This window comes from Anolis carolinensis, chromosome 4 (assembly GCF_035594765.1).
Source record: "Anolis carolinensis isolate JA03-04 chromosome 4, rAnoCar3.1.pri, whole genome shotgun sequence".
Lineage (NCBI taxonomy): Eukaryota > Metazoa > Chordata > Lepidosauria > Squamata > Dactyloidae > Anolis > Anolis carolinensis.
The window spans coordinates 69212792-69229497 of NC_085844.1; positions in this window are offsets into that span (position 1 = coordinate 69212792).

A 16706-nucleotide genomic window follows, 5' to 3' on the forward strand; every position below is an offset into this window, starting at 1 on the left:
AAATAGATTACCTAAAATAACGCAGAGAAATATCAAATATATTCCTCTGTCATTAACAATAATAATGCCAAACCTTCAACGTTTAATTACAGTTTTCTTTAGTGAGTGATTACTTTACTAATGTTACATTTGTAGCTCATTATTCACTAACAAAGTAGAATGGTGTCATCTTTATCATTTTGTTAGGCGCTGTTATTGAGATGTACAGTCTGATCCAACCCATTGTTACTCAGTAGGATGCCCTAATAAATTCAACAGAACTCAATTGTTAATAAGTGTGTTGAAAGTTATAGCCTCAGAGAAAATATTAATATATAACAGGCTATGCAAGAGTTTTGAAGTACAAAACCCGATCAATAGAGTGCTGTCACAGGAAAAAATCAGAAAGTGGTTTTCAATTACTGTGTATACTCATGTATAAGTCAAGAAGTTTAAGTCAAAGAAATCAACGCATAAAAACTGGGTGAACATATCCACGGGTCATTGTAAGTACCATACCTTAACTCTTATCTGGAAAAGGAACCATCCCCTTTTCTGGCTAGAGCAGTGAAAGGCAAGAGCTCAGTTTGTCCCAGGGGAACCTCAATAAGCACTGATCATCTTCTATTTTCTCTACTACAATGCCATTTCTGGCCTTTCTGAATGCCGTGGTGGAAAAATGGCACCAACAGCAGTTTGTCGGTGCTAGCTTCAAAGGATTGCCAAGAAAGTAGAGAGAGTCAGCGCTTCTTTAAGGTTCTCCTGGAATGGATTCTTGCTTTTCATCACTCTACTCAGAGAAGAGGGAAGTTTCTTTTTTGATGCGAGTTAGTACTGTATGTATCTTAACTTTGATTAGAAAATAAGGAACCATCCCCTCTGAACAGACTGGCAAAAGGACTTTTTAAATGCCCAGATCAGAAAACAACAGCGGCTAGCCCCCTGAAGCATCACTTGTTTTTTTTTCTCTTCAAAATGACCTTCAAATTATTCATGGGTCATATTAAAATCCATAATTGTGGCTCCCAAGCCTGATCTCAATTTATACATTCAGTCAACTTATATACAAGTATATACAGCATTCCTTCTGCTTACTTTTGCAGCTCTCAATGTATCTGAACATTCACCAGTCTTTGGCATGGGCCTTCTCCATAGAGAGGCGGGGTTGTGGTATCATGAAACCCACAACAGAATTCAGCAAATGAAATATATCAAAAACAGTAAATTGCTTGCATAATATCCATGAACATGTCATAAATACCAATAAAGAAATAAATCTGCTCTAATTAGACAAAAATATAGATTATATAGTCATTGCTCTGAGCAAAAAATTGGCTCTTTCATATCAGGCAGCCAAAAAGAAACTTAAAATTCAAGAGATCTTCCTGGATACAAAGTAGTCAGTGAGTTAATGATCACATTATAAATATCTTGATAAAAGATGAAGAAAAACTGCAAGAATTACTATTTCAGTTTCTTCTGAACCACAAGATCAATCTGTTAGTATATTTCATTAATATACTAATGGTGAGGGTATCACATTTAAATATGCAAGAATACAGATATAGATATATTTTATATAATTACAGTTATATTTCCATTTCTGTATGTAGAAATTTATGTTTTGTAGAAATATGTTTTAATACATGTATTTTATATGATGATTATGCGTTTTTAGCTACGTTGTTACCCGCTTTGAGCCGCATGAAGTGGTGGATAAAAAATAAAATTATGTTTGTTATTATTATTATTATTATTATTATTATTATTATTATTATTATTATAGATAAAAATACAGATACATACATACATACTTACATGCATGAAATACTTTGTTGATTACTGAATATTCCATCTTACTCCCCTGATTTTTCTTTTATTTTCTTTTTTGGACCAATGACAGTTTCCATAGGGTCATGATGCCAGCTCCAGAAATCTATGATTGCTAGGGCTCTCCAGGTGTACAAGCAACATCTTCAGAGGATGACGTTATTTATTCAGAGGACAACAATTGATACATTAATAATCAATAAAATAAACTATTCTGTTTCAGAACATCTTGCTTGTGTACCCTCCCATTGCATTTGTGATATCTCCAATGACAATAGGTTTGCACCATGTCTCTCCAGAAGCTGTCACTTCTAATGTGAGAGCTTCATAAGAAATCCACCACTGCCCATTGAAGAAGGAAAATAAGAAAGTGGCCATGTATAAATGAGGTAAAGTCATGCTGTTGAAGGGTCCTAGTGATTTTAAGCTAAACATATACAAAATATGTTCCCATGTTCCAAAATACCTTAACATGATCTGTTGGTATGACAACAACAGCTACAACACTAGAATAAGATACAAAGCATAATGTGACATACGTATTTCGTTTTCCCATCAGCGTTATAGAATGGAGGCAATTCGTCCAATCTGCTCTTGCAAAATTCTGGGAAATGTAGTTTAGGGAAGCTGAGGACCTCTCTAGCTGAGAATTCAAAAGGCTCCACCCTGAACTAAATTTCCCAAAATTCTGCAGGAGCAACTTGGACGATTGGCAGATGACAGTCTCCATTCTATAACACTGGTGAGAAAACGTCCTTTGTCTGGAAATGATGCTTGTTCCTTATTGGTGAGTTTGTGTGTATGTGATAGTCTTTTATTACTCAATTGTTGCATCTACCTATTTTGTAAGACTCCTATATAACCTAAGTTCAGTTCCTTGATTGGAATGGAAACTTGTTCTTCATCTCACTGGCCAGTTACTCAGATGCCAGTTCAGAGCAAAACAAGCCCTGTAGATGGTTTCATGCACACTCCTGAACCTATGGTTGTGAATCACAGTCTGCACTGATCTTGCTGGGCTGTTAACTTACTGTTCATGTCGCAGTTGTCACTCCCAGCTGGCCATAGTGCACTTTGTGAGATCCTGAATATCGCAACCAACCCATGCTGACATTAGCAGAGCATAACTGGAAAGGAGGAGAAACAGGGCACACATGGTGTGTACTCACACAGGCCTCTATGGCTTTCTGAGAACAGTGATGGTGGTAACACAAGTATGATTCATCCATCTTCTCTGCATTGATGAGAGAAGGAAGGAAGATATTGTGATAATACCCTGTGAAGACAGTGGAGCTCTCCATACTTCCCCCAAACTGAAGTGTTGTTCCTGAGTTTATAGCAAAGTCCAGTATTTATCCCACTTTTTAAATACAGGGCTAAACCAGATTAGAATCAAACAATAATAGAGTTGGAAGAGACTACATGGGTCATCTAGCCCAACCACCTGCCATGCAGGATAAACACAATTTAAACACAGTTTACCCCCACAATATCTACCAGTTTACCACATAATACCTACCAAAAGCAAAAACAAACATCATGAACACAGCCAGAATTGAACTCATGGTGAGTATAGGATATATTGCCCATGAAGATGAGACTATAGACTTCCAAACTAGAGTATATCTGGCACTGTATTATTAAATAAACACTTTTTATACATTGTGTGGTCTAAGCATTAATAAATTACTAATACAAAATAAACTGCTGGTTTCAATCTACTATCAGACTCCATTTAAGACTTTTTTTAAAATCAATTTTTTACAATTCTCTATAAAATGCTAAAAAAAAAAATCCCTTCTTCAGAACCCTTGGAGTTAAGCATCCCAGGCAGTATAAGCATTTCATGTAGATTGTTTCATCTTAAAATCCTATAGAGTTTAGTCTTCTTAGATAGTCCCGTCATTGGCGGTACAAGCCTGACATAAAGAAGCCAGCCTGCCAATTGATGCATTATCAGTTATTCCAAGAAATCATTAATCTCTCCAAATTCTAGACTGATTGTCATTTTGCATAATGTTCCAGGCTCTGGCAAACACCCTAGGTAGCATAATCTATTTTATTACTGAACAATCACAGTTTTATTTTTATAAATGGATTATAAATAATTAGAACAGTTTGTAAAGAACCCATAAACAAACAGTAGAGCATTTTAATGTAACAACTTGGAAGTTGAACCAAGCTGTGGAAAAATGATGGCTCAGCAGCAGGAAGCAACTCTGCATTTTCCAAAACACAACGTAGCAAGATTTAATTGAAATGAGCAAAGAGACATCAGAGCATGTGAAAAAATAAATTATTTACTGGTCCTTTTGTTTTATTGTTTTCCTGAGAATTTTCAGAGTTTGGGGAAAGGGACTTTGTCCAAGATCCATGAGTTCCAACTGAAGTAAGATTATTATCCTTGTTTTTCCACTTCCTTCTCTCACCAAGTTCGAATTAAGTGGGGCATGCATGACATTTTGGACTTCCATTTCCCTATGGAGTTTCTGAAAGTGGTCAGGTAAGAGTTCTACCAATAATTTACTGTACTGAATGGATGTCCTGGGCCATCTGCGAGCTCCTACTGATCAATATGTTACATAACATGCCTTTTAAAGTGCTGAATTCATGTGAATAGTCCATTCAATAGAGATACATCAAAGAAATAGCTGTCTACATGAAATGTAGGTAAGCCAAGTTTTTTTCTGTTATGTTGTTGGATATATTTTAAATACAATCCCATGTGTGCATATTCAGAACTGAGTGGATCTGATCGATGTAAAAGGCAAATAAGATTGTAGCCCTTTTAGGGAGAGGCAAATTAAATTCAGAGGCATGCATAGCACTTAATAATCAGTTTGATTTTTTAAAAATATATGTTTCTTATTTTGTACTCTGTACCTGGAATGGAAATATTCATTACTTTAGAATTTTAGCTGTCACTACTGGTATATGCAGGACACATACATTTAAGTTTCAATACTGTTAATGGGAATGAAGTGACTGAAGCCATGGGCTGTACTCCAGCCTTAATTATTTAAAGGCCTTGTGTTTTGCAGTGCCATATTGTCATCTACTAGCCTAGATCCTTAAAAATGGATCATGAACTTGTAGTAAAAATTAAAATTGGAAATTCACTTTATGCAGATCTACTGAATATATTGAGTTTGAATGTATTACTGCTAAAATTATGCTTCTTGCTGCCCTATTTCCTGACAAGGCCATGATTTGTCATTCAAGACATAAATTAATTCTTCTTTGAAATGCAGCTCCTAGACCAATAATTTTCCTCTTGTTGTAGTTGGTAGACCTATAATCTCTGGCCTGTCTGAAATGATTTGTGATCAATGATCTTTAAGTGATGATTTATTGCTAAGCAGTCACAGAGAAATTCTGATGGCTCAGAAATAACATTTTTACTCTAGAACAAATATTCTGACCAATTATCTATTAAATACATTCACTTTATTCTCTATAATGGAAATATTGGCTAAATAGTCATTTCCTTTGTTATAGAAAGAAGGGTGCAGATAAATGATCAATATATGATTTGAATTATAGTTTAGGTAAGATCTCATGAAACTAAATTCAGACAAGCCAACCAAAAAGCAAATGAGAAAACTGAAATTAACCTGTTTCAAAAACTGCAATCTATTTGAAAAATTCTAATTTATAATTTGGGATTATTCTTGGACTATCACTGGAGAACCAAGAGAAAAATTGGGATTCTAATTTCTAAAAGATAAATAGAGGAAAAGTTCCCAAGTAATCAAATACCATCATAGTGGTCATTTTTTGTGAAAACAAAAAAGAGACCAATGGCACCTGGAAGATTAACAACTTTTATTTGCTATAAGCTTTATGGATTCCAGACACTTGCATCTTGTGAAATAGGCTGGAGTCCACAAAAGCAAGATAACACTTGAAATTCTTTCAGGTGGTATAGCTGCAACAGTAGTCTACCCCCAGAAATGTTTAAAGACTCACTTGTCAAAATAGCTAAATGTACATTATAGCTAGTTTAAAAAAAACAGAATGCTAATATAAGTTGTTTTTTTACAATTAGTGTCTTTTAACTGTTTTGGGTTTTTGATATGTAAGATCTATATGCCAATTATTTTATGCAATACTTTCACATTGTTCACTTTTATATTATATGTATTTATTTTGTGTGAGAAAAGCCTATGGTCTAAGCATTAATAAATTACCCCTATTACTATTGCTAGGGCAGGTTACCTACAAAGCCCTAAACAGTCCTGCCTATCTTCGTGACCATATCCCACCCTATGAACTGGTGAGGAATCTAAGATCTGCTGAGGAGTCCTTCTTCTTGGTCTCAAGCACGGTTGGTGGGGATGAGGGAGAGGCCTTCTCAGTGGTAGCCCCCCGGCCTTTGAATACCCTCCCCAGGGAGATTAGGCAAGCCCCCACACTGTCCTCTTTCCATAGGAAGACTTGGCTGTTGGAACAAACTTTTGAATATGACTAGTCCCTAGTCGATCTACGAATCTGCTATGCAAACTTGCACTTTATCCCATGCCCTCATTGCATAGTTACAGCTTTGCACTTATTCTCATTCCCTTACCCTATTGTTTACAGCTTAGCCATGTTTACATTAGCTAATGCCATTGACATATGAGAGCTGTTTTATTCTGAGTTTTATGTTGTTGTTTATATTCATATGTGTTATTCAATTGTATTTTATATTGTGTTTTATTTATGTTCTGCTTTTTAGGCACCTTGTGCCTTGTGTAAACCACCTGAGTCCCTTCAGGGAGATGGTGGCAGGATACAAGAATTAAGTCATTATCATCATTACTACTACTACTACTACTACTACTTGAGCACATACTACTCCCCTTATACATCAACATCCATAATACAGCCATCCAGGGCATTTAAAAAGCCAAAGCACATACTATATCCACCTTGTTCACACTGTAATGATCTGGACAAGCATTTGAGCTAAGAGACTATATTCCAATGCTCTCCCGTTTTCTAAGTGACATTGCCTGTGTAATCAGGCCCACAATTTCCATAGCATTCTGTACCAGGTGCTATGGAAGCATAATAGATACAGTAAAAAGAATTATCTTCATCTGATACACAGTTGTGGCCAGGTCAAGAAAAGATTGACTTTACCACAATTCTTTATGTCAAATTGTGTCAGGACCTAGGCTGCAGAGCACCAATAACCATGCGCAGAGACCAGAATCTATCTAATATTTTTATTAAGGAAATATATAAAGTCAATAAAATCAAGTGTAGAATATAGTTCAGAAGTAGACCTTTCAGGAAAGGTCAAATATAGTCCAGGAAAACAATGTCCAATATGTGATATTAGAGTCCAAAGTTATAATCCACTTGACCGAAACACACACTATTTGGCAAGCAATAGTGTGGGGAACTGTCCATAGTCTTTTGAGGCTTAAGGTAAATCCGAAGGAAACTGGAAAACAAGGCTTGAATCTAGGAAGCAAGGTCCGTGATTTAAAACGCAAGGCAAGGCAAGACTTGAAACTTGGCAAGATCAAACTTGAAACAAGGCGAACATGAAACAAGAACTGAGTCCATAGAAGTCCGTGGAACAAGGCAGGGCTGGAAACTTGATCCGGGAACTGGGAACTGGAGTACGAAGTCTACACACGATCTCACTCCTCAAGCTGACGAATTGACTCCGCAAGGATTTCTTTGCGGGTAAACACCTATATAGTATCTTGTTTTCCCGCCAAGGAACGCTTTCCCTGGGGAACAAGAAACGAAACCCATACTGTGTCCAGATGCATGACTCCTTAAGATTTCCCAAGGGAAACAGGCTTAATCAGCTAATTGTCTGGCAGCAATCCTGGCGCTTCTGCGATTCGCCTCCCTAGCGCCTCTATCTTGATTATAATAATCCCAGCGAGAAAATGGGGGAGATTTCTGCTCAAGGCTTGTTTGGCTGACTTCTTGTGGGCAAACATCTTGCAGGTGCAAGGGCTCCAAATCTGGCTGAAACGGTGGGAAACCCAAGTTTTCCTCTTCATCTGCCACAATAGTACTAGGAACGGGACTACATGGCCCATGAGTCATCACACTATCCCCCTCCTCAAGGCCCCTCTCCAAAATGGGCCCTCTTCCTGAGGTGCGGGGCCGCGGCTTGGCAGGGTAGGCCTGATGGAAGCGGCGGACTAAATCGGGGGCTTGGACTGTGAAAGCGTCTTCCCAAGAGCGTTCGTCGGGGCCAAAACCCACCCAGTCAATGAGATACTGAAGGCGGCGGCGGTGGAAGCGAGAATCCAAAATGTCCTGAACCTCGAATTCCTCCTCCCCATCCACCAAAACAGGAGTGGGGGCCGGCCGGTCTGCATTGGGGCGGACACCATCCGCCGGAAGGAGCAGGGAGCGATGAAACACTGGATGGATGCGCATAGAGCGCGGAAGTTGGAGTTTGAAAGTCACGGGGTTAAGTTGCGCCACCACTGGGTAGGGGCCAATGAAACGGGCATCTAACTTCCAGCAGGGACGGTGGGAGGGCAAAAAGCGAGTGGACAGCAGAACCCGATCTCCTACCTTGATTTCGGGCCCCGGCTGGCGATGACTGTCAGCGTGGCGTTTATAGTCCTCCTTGGCTTGGTCCAGTTGTTGGTGCAAGAGGTGTTGCACCGCTGTAAGTTCTTGTAACCAGTCCTCCGCTGCAGGGACTTCGGAGGTTTCAATGACAGGAGGAAAGAAACGTGGGTGGAAGCCGTAGTTTGCAAAGAACGGGGTTTCCTTGGTTGAAGCCTGGACACCATTGTTGTAAGCAAACTCCGATAGCGGTAACAGGGAAGCCCAATTGTCCTGCTGGTAGTTTACATAACAGCGAAGGTATTGTTCCAAAGTGGCATTGGTGCGCTCAGTTTGCCCATCCGTTTGGGGATGGTGAGCTGAAGATAAACGAGAGTCTATGCCCAATAGTTTTTGTAGTGCCTTCCAGAAACGAGAGGTGAATTGAGATCCACGGTCCGTGACTAAACTCTTGGGCAATCCATGTAGTCTGAAAACATGCTGAAGGAAATAATCTGCAGTCTCCTTGGCCGTGGGGAGACCATCGCAGGGAATGAAATGGGCCAACTTGGTAAAAAGGTCCACCACCACTAGGATCGTGGTGAATCCAAGGGAAGGTGGTAGGTCAGTGATAAAATCCGCGGAAATTATCTCCCATGGGCGAGAAGGAGTGGGGAGAGGATGTAATAGCCCCGAAGGCTTCTCCCTCCATGTCTTGGAGCGCTGGCATACAGGACAGGTATTGACATATTTCTCCACATCCTTGCGGATCTTGGGCCACCAGAAATCTCGTAGAATCAAGTGCATGGTTTTAAAGAGTCCAAAATGCCCTGCTGGCTTGCTGTCATGACACAGACGAAGTGCCTTTTCTCTGCCGGGGCCTGGAGGGATGTAAACATGATTCCGGTAACACAATAGCCCATCCTTAAGTGAGAAAGGGAAACGTAGTCCTTGGCGAATCTGTTCTTGAGCCCAGGCATCTGCCTGCTGGCTGGCTCTAATTTCTTGAGTGCAAAGGGTTTCTGGGTTGGAAGGAGTTGGTTCAATTGGGGTGGATTTGGTGTTTCCCACTGTGAGCGTGGCAAAGTTTTCGGGTTGCAGCAATTGAGATTCTGAGGTCTCTCTGCGTCCTGCAGCATACTCTGGTTTCCGTGATAGAGCATCTGCTTGCTTGGTCTGAGCCGGGGTCACATAATGGATTTGGAAGTCAAAACGTTCAAAGAACAAAGCCCAGCGCTGCTGCCTTTGATTTAACTTTCGTGCGGTCCTTAGATGCTCTAAATTTCGATGATCAGCATGAACCTCAATGGGAAATTTGGCCCCTTCCAACCAATGCCTCCAATTTTCAAAGGCTGCCTTTATGGCCAAGAGTTCTTTCTCCCAAATAGTGTAATTTCTCTCTGGGGCTGTTAGTTGGCGGGAGTAATAGGCGCAAGGATGAAGATGTTCTCCCACTGGTTGCATGAGTATAGCCCCAATTGCCACATCAGAGGCGTCAGCCTGCACAACAAAAGGGGTTTTAGGATCAGGGTGCTGTAGAATTGGCTGGGTCGTGAATAACTTCTTTAATTGTTGGAACCCTTTCTCTGCTTGCTCCGTCCAGCGGAAAGGCTGTTTTCCACGGATGCAGCTGGTGATTGGGTCAGACCAGCGGACAAAGTCTGGGATGAATTTGCGGTAGTAGTTCGCGAACCCCAAGAAACGTTGCACTTCCTTCTTGTTGGTTGGCGCCCGCCATTCCAATACTGCTGAAACCTTTGCCGGGTCCATGGAGAGCCCTTGTGGTGAGACGCGGTACCCCAGGAGGTCTACTTCTTGCAGATCAAAGGCGCATTTTTCTAACTTGGCATATAGTCCATGATCCCGCAATCGTTGTAACACCATTCTGACGTGTTTCTCGTGCTCCGATTGTGATCTAGAAAACACCAAAAAATCATCCAAGTATATGATCAAGAACCGATCTAGATAATCCTGAAAGATATCATTGACAAAATGCTGGAATGTTGCGGGAGCTCCGGATAATCCGTAATTCATGACCAGGGACTCGAATAATCCGAATTTGGTCTGGAAAGCGGTTTTCCACTCGTCCCCCTCCCTGATGCGAACTAGATTGTAAGCCCCCCGGAGATCCAGCTTGGTGTAAACCTTGGCCCCTCGAAGCCAGTCTAAGAGGTCCGAGATCAAAGGCAGGGGGTAGCGGTTCCGCTTCGTAATATTATTCAATGCTCTATAGTCCACAACCAAGCGTAGGTCCCCTGACTTCTTTTTCACAAACATCACCGGGGAAGCAGCTGGGGATTGAGAGGGTCTGATGAATCCCTTGCGAAGATTTGACTCTATGAACTCCCTGAGAGCTTCTTGCTCTGGTTCAGTCAGGGAGTAGAGGTGCCCTCGCGGGATCGGGGGCCCCTCCACCAAGTCAATGGCACAGTCGTAGGGTCTATGTGGGGGTAGTTTCTCGGCTTCCTTTTCATTGAAAACGTCCCAGAAGTCTGAATATTTCTTGGGCAAGGTGATGATGGGCTCAGCGTCTGTGGCATGGCAGACCTTGGCTACTAGACAATGGTTTTGGCAATACTTTGAAGCAAACTGTAGTTCCCTGTTGGTCCAGGAGATGTTTGGGTCGTGGAGTGTCAGCCATGGAATTCCCAAAAACACGGGGAAGTGGGGCACCTCGGTAACGAAGAAGGAAATCTCTTCCATGTGTTCCCTTATCCACATTCTGGTGGGTTCAGTCCATTGGCTTACTGGACCCGTCTTTAGGGGACGACCATCTATAGCCTGCACCACTCGGGCATTCTTGAAATCATGATATTGTAATCCCAGAGAGTCGGCATACTCTCTATTGATGAAATTGTTTGTTGCTCCTGAGTCCATGGCATGGATCATGACGGGTCCCTTTTTCACTGACCACAACGTGACCACTAGGAGAAATAGGACCCCGGTTTGCGGCTCTTGAGTGGGGTTTTTGACCGGGTTGGCGAGCCTCTCTACACCCGGTCGCTGGCTTCCCCCGCCGGCTTGGCTCCAGCCGCCTCGGCCGTCTCCGGCTCCACGGAGGACGCCGCTGCCAGGCGGGCTGCGGGCCTTCTTTTGGCTGGGCATTCTCTGGCGAGGTGGCCCCCATTCCCGCAGTACCAACACAAATTCAAACGTTGGCGGCGGGCCTTTTTGGCAACATCCAGTCTGGGGCGCACATTGCCCAACTGCATCGGTTCTTCCTCGCTTCCCATGGGGTTTGGGGCTGGTGGTGGGGATTTCCATACTGGTCGTGGCTGAATACTGGTAGAAGCGGGGGGGTCTCACCCCGGCTCTTCCACTCTGACCTCGGAGCCACTGTTTTTTGTTGGCAAGCAGGACTTCGGCTCGTAGACAATGATTAATGAGTCTCTCAAGAGTCTCTGGAGGATCCACCTTAGAAATTTCTTCCTGCATCTCGAAGTTAAGGCCCTCACGAAACTGCCCTCTGAGGGCGATATCATTCCAACCGGTATTCTGAGCCAGCACCCGGAACTTGGCTATGTACCGGGACAACGGCCTGTCCCCTTGAAGGAGTCGCCGGAGTTTATGGCCGGCCGCCTCCTCGTTGTCCTCGATCCCCCAGGTCCTCCTAAGGTGGTTCAAGAAACCTTGCGCGGAGCTTAGGTGCGTGGAACCCGCATCAAACAGCGCCGTTGCCCAATTGGCCGCAGGCCCATCTAGGAGACTGTAAATCCACGCCACTTTGACATCCTCGTGGGGAAATTCAGCTTGGCGGGCTTCTATGTACGCCTGGCATTGGCGACGGAAAACATGAACCTTGGAGGCTTCTCCAGTAAACTTGGTTGGAAGCGCTAGGGCAGGGAGGCACGCTCCGCGTTCCTTCAAGCCCAGAATCTCACCCTCCTGTGTTCGGAGAGTATCTCGGATCCTGTCGAATTCTTCCTTGGAAATGGTGTAGCTGAGTGGTTGGGCTTCCGCCCCGGTTCGTGTAGACATTCTGGTCTTAGGTTAATTGGTGCTTAGGGTGGCGGAGTCAAACTGTCAGGACCCAGGCTGCAGAGCACCAATAACCATGCGCAGAGACCAGAATCTATCTAATATCTTTATTAAGGAAATATATAAAGTCAATAAAATCAAGTGTAGAATATAGTTCAGAAGTAGACCTTTCAGGAAAGGTCAAATATAGTCCAGGAAAACAATGTCCAATATGTGATATTAGAGTCCAAAGTTATAATCCACTTGACCGAAACACACACTATTTGGCAAGCAATAGTGTGGGGAACTGTCCATAGTCTTTTGAGGCTTAAGGTAAATCCGAAGGAAACTGGAAAACAAGGCTTGAATCTAGGAAGCAAGGTCCGTGATTTAAAACGCAAGGCAAGGCAAGACTTGAAACTTGGCAAGATCAAACTTGAAACAAGGCGAACATGAAACAAGAACTGAGTCCATAGAAGTCCGTGGAACAAGGCAGGGCTGGAAACTTGATCCGGGAACTGGGAACTGGAGTACGAAGTCTACACACGATCTCACTCCTCAAGCTGACGAATTGACTCCGCAAGGATTTCTTTGCGGGTAAACACCTATATAGGATCTTGTTTTCCCGCCAAGGAACGCTTTCCCTGGGGAACAAGAAACGAAACCCATACTGTGTCCAGATGCATGACTCCTTAAGATTTCCCAAGGGAAACAGGCTTAATCAGTTAATTGTCTGGCAGCAATCCTGGCGCTTCTGCAATTCGCCTCCCTAGTGCCTCTATCTTGATTATAATAATCCCGGCGAGAAAATGGGGGAGATTTCTGCTCAAGGCTTGTTTGGCTGACTTCTTGTGGGCAAACATCTTGCAGGTGCAAGGGCTCCAAATCTGGCTGAAACGGTGGGAAACCCAAGTTTTCCTCTTCATCTGCCACAATAGTACTAGGAACAGGACTACATGGCCCATGAGTCATCACAAATTGTGACTATGTCTAGAGAAGACTGACCTTACTATGATCTTTCAGGATACTGCTCTTGTTTCTGTCATTTGAAAGGCTATCAGGATGAAAATGGCCACACGTTGAAGACACATTTACCACTGCAAGCCCCCCAAATTGTAGAAAGTTTGGATCATCCACTGAGTTTTAAGAAATGTTTTAAAAAATGGGGGGGGGGAAGGAAGATGAAGGACAGTGTACAGAAGCAAGAAGATTGATAGGGCTGGAAAAGGATTGAATTCTCTCTGTGGGGACTCAGGGAAATCAGGCTATCACTTCCCTTCACTAAACCACCCCCACCAGGGTAAAAAATTATTAAACAAACACCAAATGCCCTCTCACAGCCCTCCCCCCCCCCCAAATGCACACTCACCCTCACTTCCTTTGCAAAACAGTAAAAAAAGAACGGGCTGTGGCGCAGGCGGGAGAGCAAGAAAAAGAATGGGCTGTGGCGCAGGCTGGAAAGCAAGCCAGTGCAATTAACTGCAATGAATCACTCTGACCAGGAGGTCATGAGTTCGAGCCCCGCTCGGAGCCTATGTTTGTTTGTCTTTGTTCTATGTTAAAAGGCATTGAATGTTTGCCTACATGTGTAATGTGATCCGCCCTGAGTCCCCTTCGGGGTGAGAAGGGCGGAATATAAATTCTGTAAATAAATAAATAAATAAATAAATAAGATATTAAACTAAGAAAATTTTATAAAATTGTCAAAGGAAAAGACTGGAATTGAGTCTAAAAGTGATCCTAAGTAGCAATGGCACTGAGTTAGAACATGGAGCTAGCTAGCACACAATCCCTCTCTCTCAGAAACCAGAACACCATAGGAAAATGGAGGAGCTCACCGTGATATATATAGACCAACTTGGTGAAAAGACATGTGATCCACTTTCTTGCTCTGATTGGCTCAGGCAAGGCTAAAGGGGAAAAAACACCACTTGTGCATGGCTGCTGGCAAGGTGCTCCTGAAAGCAACTAATATCGGTAACCATATGGTTTGTTTTGGCTGAGTCAGTCCAAGTCCCACTGACCGTTCCATTTCCAGGGATTCTGTTTCCAAAACGGCAGTTCCCGTTTTGAAAAATGGCACCATGCACACCGCTACTAGCAATGCATGGACCAGTCTGCTGTTCACATGGGCTAGCATCTCATCCCATTACCTTGCTGTCAGTAGCATAAGGAAAACGGATTGTGCATCTGTCATATCTGTTGCCATTGCTAGATAGCCACAGAGCACCATGAGATCACTCTTTTCCTTCTTCCTGGTCATTTAGGCACTTTTACTTGCAACAGCAAAGGTACTCCACAATGGCCAGGAACTCTTCCATAGCTCTACAGCTGTCCAGCAACACTGATGGTGACAGAAAGTGTAAGGTGATGGTTCAGCAGGGCCAAATCAGTTTTGGCCTGGCTGAACCACAAAGACTCCATTGCTGTTACTCAGGGATGGAGTGTCTGCACACTTCTGCTGCCTCTGGAACGAATCCAGAATATTTGTTAGTTGTAGATAAGCCCCTTGTCTTGTTAAATGCTTTACTGAGGAAGGGGTGGGGTGGGGGCTACAACTTGTTCTTCACCTCAGACAGGAAATCCCACTGGATTGGTGCTAGCACTATTTGTTACCTTGTAATACTCGATCATCTTCCTTTCTGGAAAAAAGAACTTTTAAGCATGAACCCCTAACTATTATGCATTAATACTTTATACTTTATATTAATACTTTATGACTTCGGTAAATTGTCAATAAATTGAGTATATGAAAGGGAAGTTAGTTCAGAAGGAAATTTGCTCAGCCCCATAAAATGAAAATGATGCTGTTCAGCACTAGAAGAAAACTACTAGATTGTTCTCAAAAACCGGTGAAGCGTTAATCTATCTGGTGCTGACAGTAGGATATATAATACCTCACATTAAATCCTTATTCTTTAGCAAGTCAACAGAGACATTTTAAATTATCCTTTAAATCTTGATCATAAAGTGTTGTTCATAAACAAATACTCCGTCTCCCTTCCCCTACTCTTCACCCTCAATATCCTGTCTGAATTTATGTTACAGTCTAGGGGATATACTGTGCTTCAAAGCCTATCTCCATACTGTGAAATATAATATCATAATAATGCTAACACCAAGAGCCAAGGAAGCTGTTTTTGGTCTTGGGATATAGACTACTGAACCTTCTAAAGAGATTTAATACACAAAATACTGTTATCAGTGATAAACAGATTTATTCTTTCCTCTTATACATGCTCATCTGAAGGTCAATAATGGCAAATTCTGTTTGCCTGGGACTATTTTTTTTTTACTTTGCAGTATAATTTTTTAAAAAATAGTAATGTGGATGCATGGAGACTTGACTTTTGTGTCCTTATTTAGAAATAGATTCCAGGGATTCAATAGGGATTATATGTCAGGATTTGTATCCTGCATTTTACCCACTGTGGTCCAAATTGAATCATGACTTCTTAATAAACCCATTGAATTGAAGGGTTTTTATTTATTCATTCAGGGGTTTGTTCAACTACTTTACTCTAGTTAGGCCTAGCAATTGGATTTAGGCCAGTTTCCACAGCAGCTCAGCCTCATCCATAAAAGAAAACATGTACAATGTTAATGAAATCCATACCTGAAAAAACGTATCAGAAGCAGGTATAACAAAGATGGGTGAGGAAGAGACAGAAGATGAGAATATTAGAGACGGCAAGTTGTTAAAATATGGAAGACAAGAAAGAAAACAAAAATCAGAAAGAAAGAGTTAAATTTACCTGTACTTGAAACATGTTTACTTAAGGCAATGTAAGTATGTGGCATTGCTTTGCAGCAAACATCTCCTGCTCTGAGCCTGCTGTAACCAACTCCCAACCTGGTACTCCAAACATCATCAAAGGTTGAGTGGATCGATCTAATATTATTATTATTATTATTATTATTATTATTATTATTATTATTATTATTAATACTTTATTTTTGTACCCTGCCCCATCTCCCTGAAGGTACTCGGGGAAGCTCACATGGGGACAAGGCCTGGTACATCATAAAATACAATGTCAATACATTTAAAACAAAGCACATAAAACAAGCATATATAAACAGTAAAACATGGTAACAGTAACCAAGGCACTGTTAAGGAATTCGATGGGGTCAGGCAATAAATTATATATGTGTGCAATCATTCCAATTCTGGAGCTGGGCCAATAAAGTGCAGTAGTAGGGAGTGGGTGGGGACATTGGAGAGTGAAAGCATCAAGTATGCCTGCTTAGTCGAACGCACAATGAAATAACTCGGTTTTCAGCCCTTTTCGAAATGTGGCCAGGGTTGGGGCTGATCTAATTTCCCTCGGAAGGAAGTTCCAGAGCCGGGGGGGGGGGCGAGAAGAAGGCCCTTTCCCTAGTCCCCACCAGTCGTGTTTGAGATGGCGGCGGGAGTGAGAGAAGGGTCT